Source organism: Otolemur garnettii, unplaced genomic scaffold (genome assembly GCF_000181295.1).
Source record: "Otolemur garnettii isolate 467f Iridium unplaced genomic scaffold, OtoGar3 scaffold00151, whole genome shotgun sequence".
NCBI lineage: Eukaryota > Metazoa > Chordata > Mammalia > Primates > Galagidae > Otolemur > Otolemur garnettii.
The window spans coordinates 1,409,925-1,416,782 of record NW_003852546.1 but is presented as its reverse complement, the minus strand read 5'-3'; the positions used below and the strand labels follow the sequence as shown (position 1 = coordinate 1,416,782).

The window sequence follows — 6,858 nt, the reverse complement described above, 5'->3', positions numbered from 1 at the left end:
GTTATTTGGTTGCAAGATTGTAACAGTGCAATTTTGATACTCAACAAACCTTTACATACTCAGCAAATGTCTAAAAAAAAATGAATGTTTTGTAATTGGCTTGATGAATGTTTATTGAATAGTTCAGTTACTGACATGATGTATTAATAGGTTTTTTGTTTTATTCCTAATTTTATCAGTCTTCAGTTTGCCCTCATTTTATTTTTCATACTGTATGTGCATTTGTGTGACTTTAATGTTTCATAAAATGATTTATGCTTCTCCTTCAGAATGATCACAGACCTGGAGCCAAAGAACAAGATGCACTAGTGGATAGATTGCTGACCAGGGGCTTGAGAGCTGATTTCTGTTTTCCCTCCTCAAACTGACTTTGCAGCCACGGGGAGGTAAGTGCTATTTCCATTTCTTGGTCTTAAATGAGAGTAATACAACTCTCCTGGGATTAGAGATTTGCTGGATAATTCTTGAGTATAGCAGATTCAGGACATCAGGTGATTGAGAGTTTACAGCCTTTATGATCATAGTCCTGGGTTTGAAACTATATTACCACATTTTAGCTGGGAGATGCTGGGCAAGTCACTTAACCTGTGTATTTATTCCTATAGTCTCCTTATTTATGAGAGAACAATAATGTCAATCTCAGAGGCTGTTTCCAGAGTAAATAAGAGTGTGTGTAAAGCATTAAGTACTTACTATTCTAGGTATGTACGCAGGAATACCCTAGGAAATGGTGGCTGCTTTTCAGTAGACACCCTTGGAATATATATTTTGATTATTGGAGAATAGCCTGAAAAGTCCATGGCCTATGGCAGTTTGTAATTTTGATGAGAAACAGATGGAATCCTGTTCTTGGGGAAGCTGTTATCCTGGATAAAAATTGTCCTAATTAATTTGAGTTAGCTTAGCTGATGGCCCATATTTGTATCAGGTTGCAATAGTTATTATCAATTTACTTCAGCCTATGATTTCTGCAATAAAATAGGCATTGTACGGAACTTGAAGGCTTTTTATAAATACTAGGGTCTGCTGTGCTTTGGGATCTTGTAAACAACAAAATAGGGTTCTAATATAAAAATTATTTCTTCTTGGGCTACCAGAAAGTACGTCTTTTTTATACTGTAGAAAAATCTGAAGGTAATTTAATTGTACTTATGTAATGGCTAAAAGGAGTGTAGTGGTAGAAATTATAAATGCCAAGATTAGATAAGTTTATCTGAATGAATCATATAAGAGAATAAGATTTTTCTTATAAACTGTACCTGGAGCAGCTATAGAGGAGGAGGGAATAGGAATGAAAGCTCTGCTATTCTTAAAATCTTTATTTTCCAGATGGGCCAAAGTGGTATCTTTCCTTTTTTTTTTTTTTTTTTTGAGACAGAGTTTTATTATGTCACATTGGGTAGAGTGCTGTGGCATGACAGCTCATAGCAACCTCAGACTTTTGGGTTTAAGTGATTCTCTTGCCTCAGCCTCCCAAGTAGCTAGGACTATAGGCGCCCACCAAAACACCTGGCTATATTGTTGTTGTTTTAGTTGTCACTGTTGTTTAGCAGGCCTGGGTTCAAACCTGCCAGCGCCCTCACCACTGAGCAACAGGTGCCAAGCCCCAACATGGTATCTTGCTAGATGGGCAGGACAAGGGCTGTGTGGTAGTATTCTGTCTCTCCAGAAATAACTTGTTCCCTGCAGGGTCTTTTAGGACTGTTGACACTTGACTGTATACTAATAAGCTGCTAAAAAAGGAAACAATACTGATATGAAAAACTGTTGTGATATCTAGCTATAAGAATTTAGTTGAATGGGTTTATAGGAACATGTTGATCACTTAAAGTGTTATGGCTAGCTTGTTTATATTCCTGTTTCTCAAAATGGGATATGCATCCTTCTGAGTGTACAAGGTGATAGGGATTTCAGGGTACTTGGAGTCGCAAAATAAATATGACCCATCTTATTGGAGCTTTAATTATGCTCACTGATACGGCAGTGAGTTAAGTAATTTAACTGATAAGTAATTAAAAACATTGTTATATTAAAACAAATCCGCATTTTTGGAACAGAATACAAACTGTATGACCAGCTAAGATAACACAGGTTTTCTTTTATTTATTTTATTGAAAGAGAGTTTTACTTTGTCACCGTTGGTAGAGTGCTGTGGTGTGCGTAATAGCTCACAGCAACCTCCAACTCTGTACTCAATTGATTTTCTTGCCTCCGCTTCCCTAGTAGCTGGGACTACAAGCACCCGCCACAACACTTGGCTATTGTTTTGTTGTTGTTTAGCAGGCCCAGGCCAGGTTTGAAACTACCAGCCCTGGAACATGGGGCTGGTACCCTAAACACTGAGCTCCAGGCGCCCAGCCATAACACAGGTTTTCAACAAAATGAGGCATGAGTGCCTAGGAGTGGGAAGTGCTCTTTGTATAGGTACTACAGTGAAAACATTTGAGAATTGGTACTTTTGAGCTATAGAATAGCTCTATTGTTCACCTTCTTACTTTGTCCCTGTTGTATTTTACTGTGGAATTTAGAGGTTAGATTATATTAAATGATGCTTGCTTGCATGCATATTGCAGTACATGCCTGACATGCACAAGACAGCTTGATGGGCAATTTTAGATATCTGAACCAAGTCAGAAATATTGTCATCAAGACTATTCCAGACTCTACGCCTGTGGCTCAAGTGGCTAAGGCCCCAGCCACATACTCCTAAGGTGGCGGGTTCGAACCCAGCCCGGGCCCGCCAAACAACAGTGACGGCTGCAACCAAAAAATAGCCAGGCATTCTGGCGGGCGCTGTAGTCCCAGCTACTTGGGAGGCAGAGGCAGGAGACTCGCTTGAGCCCAGGAGTTGGAGGTTGCTGTGAGCTGTGATGCCATGGCACTCTACCCAGGGGGACAGCTTGAGGCTCTGTCTCAAAAAAAATAAAAAAGACTATTCCAATAATTTTAAGGGTTATAATTTGAAAGAAAAAAGGAAGCAATGAGAAAAATTGGGTCTAAAACTATATAACAAATTTTATAAAACAGAACTTTGGAAACAGATATCACATTGATTCAAGCATAATTAACCATTTACACTGATTCTGTTAACCCTCTCCTTCTGCTTCCCTGAATTTAAGTTGTTAAGTACTCAGAGTCATAAAATGGCTGAATCCTAAGCTGGACTTTGTGGCTCCTAAGATAATTCTTTAAAAGCAACTATTCTTAACTTTTCTTTTTTTTCAATTGAGACAGTCTCACTCTGTTGCATCAGCCTAGCTTGCAGCAACCTCAAACTCCTGGATTCAGGTGGTCCTCCTGCCTCAGCCTCCTAAGTAGCTGGGACTGCACGCACCTGCCACAATGCCTGGCTACATTTTCCTATTTTCAGTAGAGATGGGGTCTCACTCTTGCTCAGGCTGGTCTCGAACTCCTAAGCTCAAGCAGGCCTTCCTCCTTGGTCTCCCAGAGTGCTAGGATTACAGGTATGAGCCATTGTGCCTGTCCCCTCATTCTATACTTTAAATACTTGCCTTTCTACTTTGTCCCAGGCACTGCACTAAGTACTAGGATTTCAAAGAAAAGGATTCTTTTCCTGAGGGTCTTAAACAGACTTACAGGGTAAGAAACCTATAAATCAGTGTTGCTGGTGCTCTGATAAAAATGTGTTCAGAGTGTAGAGAGAGATGGTAAGTTACAAGAATTGATGAAAGATGTTGGGAAAGGCTTTCTAAAGAAAAGACTCATTAGGTATAACAGATGACAAAGAAGCATAACATTTTTTTTATTTTTTTATTTTTTTCAGCTTTTTTGGCCGGGGCTGGGTTTGAACCCGCCACCTCCAGCATGTGGGGCCGGAGCCCTACTCCTTTGAGCCACAGGCACCGCCCCATAAAATTTTATTTTAATCATATTAGTTGTCATTTGGCAGGCCCTGCTGGATTCAAACCTGCCAGCTCCGGTGTATGTGGCTGGCACCCTAGCTGCTGAGCTACAGTCACTGAACCTATTTTAATCATATTAGGGCATCAAAGCCTTGCCATGCAGCTTAATAGCTATGTGGCCTTGGACAAGTCCATTAAACTTGTGACTTCTTTGGGTTTCCCTTTTCTCATTTGTAAAATACATAGGCTTGTGGCAGGTAAATGAAGAATTGGTTGGGATGGGGTGGATATGTGTTTGAAACCTTAATGTGCTGTATGGAGGTAAAGTAGTAATTGTAGACTTTAGCAGTAGTTGGTCATTGTATATACTTGCATTTAACTGAACAGTGATGACCACCAAACAGTATAAAAATTAGAACTAAATTGAAATATTTAGGATGAGGAAAGTAGGATAGATTTATCACAAAATCTGTTGAGCATTAGAGAAATGGGTAACTAACAAGGTCATATCCTATTTTGGAAGTGATATACAATAACCCATAAAAAGATGATAGGGAAGACTGTACTAACCAGCAAATGTTTATGAGAAAGGTTTCTTAAAAGCATGGTACTAACTGGTCTGAAGGTAGTTATCACAAAGGTAGTTCACAGTTAGTTACAGATTGAACTCCTTGTTCTACTCCTTTCCCCTTCTTATTACTGCATATGACTAGGTTTTAAAAACAAGTAGTACTGAGAAATTATTAGGAATAAAAGTAACGAAAATCCCAGTTCAGGTGTGGTGGCTCATGTCTGTAAACCCAACACTTTGGGAGGCCAAGACAAGAGGACCACTCGATCCTAGGAGTTTGAAGCCAGCCTGGGCAACATAATGAGATTCCATCTCTACAAAAAATAAAGGGGAGGGGGAAGCTCAAACAAAAACCTGGCATGTAGCAGGAGCTCAGTAAGTAATTATTTGGATGAAAGAGTGCTAGCAGTATGAGGGTCGTTATATTTGAGGTTACTTTTTGTTGGTTTTGTATAGTTTGTATGACTTTTATGATGCAAATAAGTTGTGTTTCTTATGTTAGATAAGAGCAGAATTATCAAAATTTGGCAATAGCAATATATACAGTAGGGAACTAGTTAAATTATGGTTCATGTGGTAGAATGCCACATAGCTCTTAAGTATAATATATCGAAATGGAAGAATATTTGAGACAAAGCACAAAAAAAAAATCAGATTACCAAATAGCATGTGTAGTGTGATCTCAAGTGAGAGTAAATACGTGTATAGTATATCTATTGGAGGACCATGGATATTTTTTTTTTTTTTTTTTTTGAGACAGAGCCTCAATTTCTCCCCCTGGGTAGAGGGCCGTGGGATCACAGCTCACAGCAACCTCCAACTCCTGGGCTCAAGCGAGTCTCCTGCCTCCGCCTCCCAAGTAGCTGGGACCACAGGCGCCCGCCACAACGCCCGGCTATTTTTTTTTTTTTTTGGTTGCAGCCGTCATTGTTGTTTGGCGGGTCCGGGCTGGGGATTCGAACCCGCCACCTTAGGTGTACATGGCTGGCGCCTTAGCCGGTTGAGCTATAGGCGCCGAGCCAGGACCATGGATATTAAGACAGAGTCTAGAGTGTCATGGCGTCAGCCTACCTCACAGCAACCTCAGACCCCTGGGATCAGTTGATCCTCCTTCCTCAACCTCCTGAGTAGCTGGGACTGTAGGTGCTCTTTAGTAGAGATGGGGTCTGGCTCTTGGCTCAGGCTGATCTCGAACTCCTGAGTTCAAGCGATTCTCTTGCCTCAGCCTCCCAGAGTCACAGTGTGAGCCCCTGGGCCAGCCAACAAGATTTATTTTATTTATTTTTTTTTCTTAGAGTCTCACTCACAGAGTCTTACTTTGTTGCCCTTGGTAGAGTGCTGTGGCATCACAGCTCACAGCAACTTCCAGCTCTTGGGCTTAGGCTATTGATTCTCTTGCCTAAGCTTCCTGAGTAGCTGGGACTACAGATGCCCACCACAGTGCCTGACTATTTTTTGTTGCAGTTTGGCCTGGGCTGGGTTGGAACCCACCACCGTCAGTATATGGGGCTGGCGCTCTACTCACTGAGCCACAGATGCGGCCCAGGATTTGTTTTTTTTTTTTTTGTAAGTTCTCAAAGAGCTGCAACCAAAATGTCTATATGAAATCTACAGGTAGGTTTATATTCTTTCTTTCTTTCTTTTTTTCATTAGAGACAGAGTCTCACTCTTGTTTAGGGAACACTGAGCTCAAGCATTCCACCTGCCTTGGCCTCCCAGAGTTCTACGATTATAGGCACGTCAGCCTCCCAAGTAGCTGGGATTACAGGTGCCCACCACAAGGCCTGGCTGTTTTTAGAGATGAGGTCTTCTCTCTGGCTCAGAGTGGCCTGGAACTCGTGATCTCAAGTGATCCACCTGCTTCGGCCTCCCAGAGTGCTGGGATTATAGGCATGAGCCACCACACCCAGCCCACAACATTTAGATTTCTTAAGTGTCATTGAACCCTGCTAGAGATCTTACAGACGTGTAGCTGGGAAGAGAGAAAGGCAGGAGTAGGGTACTGTATCTGCCTAAGTGTTAGAGGGCATTGAGGTTGCAGAGGCAATTCTTAACAATTTTCCTCACTTAAATTTGGTCTTTTTTGTAACTTTTTTTTTCTTTTTTTGTAACTTTTAAAAAAACCATGTAAGTAATGTTTAGTTTCATTCTTTGGAGAGTCTGATAATTACAGAATTACATTTGTAATTAATTACCTAATTATCTTTAAAAACCCTTTTACTTTCTTTGCCCAGGAGTAAAGACATTTGGTAGGTTGACTTTTGGGCTTTTTCCTATGTTTTTATTAACTGGCATGTACATAAATTACCTTTTATTTTTGAGAGAGAGAGTCTCAAGCTGTCGCCCTGGGTAGAGTGCTGTGGCATCAGAGCTCACTGCAGCCTCCAACTCAGGCTCAAACAATCCTCTGGCCTCAATGTTTCT

At 40.9% G+C, this 6,858-nt stretch overlaps 1 protein-coding gene across 2 annotated transcripts in view; it reads left to right on the top strand.

Moving 5' to 3' along the window:
- The first annotated feature begins 267 nt into the window (after window positions 1-267).
- Window positions 268-6,858, top strand: part of CTCF (CCCTC-binding factor) — a 62,234-nt gene continuing 55,643 nt past the window's right edge. Inside the window, exon 1 of one of the 2 annotated variants that reach the window (XM_003799388.2) lies at window positions 268-386. The gene's annotated coding sequence lies outside the window, so the exon portion shown is untranslated. The remainder of the gene's footprint in view (window positions 387-6,858) is intronic. The other variant, XM_023518906.1, reaches the window with a different exon arrangement.